This window comes from Giraffa tippelskirchi, chromosome 12 (assembly GCF_054371585.1).
Source record: "Giraffa tippelskirchi isolate mGirTip1 chromosome 12, T2T-mGirTip1v1.2.pri, whole genome shotgun sequence".
NCBI classification, from domain to species: Eukaryota; Metazoa; Chordata; class Mammalia; order Artiodactyla; family Giraffidae; genus Giraffa; species Giraffa tippelskirchi.
In genome coordinates this window covers 9,414,144-9,415,748 of record NC_137286.1, presented here as the reverse complement: position 1 = coordinate 9,415,748, position 1,605 = coordinate 9,414,144, and positions in this window count along the sequence as shown.

Here is a 1,605-nt window from a genome sequence, read left to right as displayed (position 1 = left end):
CTCCTCAAGTCTGCTGTTGTAGCATGAAAATAGCCATGCATGATCCATGACAAGTGGGTGTGGCTGAATCCGAATACAACGTCACTTAACAAAATGGTCAGCAGGCCAGATTTGGCTTATCAGCCCTAGGTTACTGACCCCTGATCTAGAGAACAGGTATGCCAAGCAGAAAGAAGAACGCCAGATTCTTATCAGGGCAGAGAAAGAATTAGCAAAGAAAACTAAGTAGAAGCAGTCCAGATGGATGGCAGCTAGTGGGAAGAGAGAGAAAAAAGTCTGATGTGGAGAATGAGAAAAGGAGTTTAAAAAGGACATATAAATTTCCTCTTAAAGATGGCAAATGGCTGAGAAAACAAGGCACCACCTTTGCACTCCCAAGTGTACAACTCCGGAGGTACCACCCACTCATACTGGGATGGACTGGTCCCCCAGGGCTGTGCATCATGGTGGTCTTGCTCCCCTCAAATGATTTAGAACCACCCAAAACATAACACATGAAAGATAACCCAACACTGGAAAACACAACCAGTGATGGTAAGTCTGCAGGCACCTTGACCTTTGGCATCTTAGAGGGTATCATGCTAATCACTCTGTTAAAGTCTTTGTGCTACTTGACCTGATGGACAGGAAGTGGCCAGCACCCCAGATGCCCTCATAAGATACATGTGTGTCAGAAATAGGAGTTTACCCCCTGTGAAGGTTCAACACTGAACTTCAGTGAAGTTTTTAGGGCCCTGCGGTGTGTGGCAGGACGAGCCATCCCCTCCAAGCTAGAACATGGCCTGCTGGCAGTGGGGCTCAGAGCAAGGGAGGACTCTGCCCTCAGGGCCAAGAGACCCAGCAGATGCCAAGGCAGCTTTCCAGTTCCCAGGTACATGGGTCAGAGTGGCATTCCCATGGGCAATACAGCTCAGTTCAGTCGCTCAGTCATGTCCGACGTTTTGCAACCACATGGACTGCAGCACGCCAGGCCTCCCTGTCCATCATCAACTCCTGGAGTTTACCCAAACTCATGTCCATTGACTCGGTGATGCTATCCAACCATCTCATCCTCTGTCGACCCCTTCTCCTCCCGCCCTCAATCTTTCCCAGCATCAGGGTCTTTTCAAATGAGTCAGTTCTTCGCAACAGGTGGCCAAAGTATGGGAATTTCAGCTTCAACATCAGTCCTTCCAATGAACATCCAGGACTGATCTCCTTTAGGATGGACTGGTTGGATCTCCTTGCAGTCCAAGGGACTCTCAAGAATCTTCTCCAACACCACAGTTCAAAAGCATCAATTCTTCGGCGCTCAGGTTTCTTTATAGTCCAACTCTCACCTCCACACATGACTGCTGGAAAAACCATAGCTTTGACTAGATGGACCTTTGTTGGCAAAGTAATGTCTCTGCTTTTTAATATGCTTTCTAGGTTGGTCATAATTTTTCTTCCAAGGAGTAAGCGTCTTTTAATTTCATGGCCGCAGTCACCATCTGCAGTGATTTTGGAGCCCCAATAAATAAAGTCTGTCACTGTTTCCGCTTTTTCCCCATCTGTTTGCCATGAAGTGATGGGACCAGCTGCCATGATCTTAGTTTTCTGAATGTTGAGTTTTAAGCCAACTTT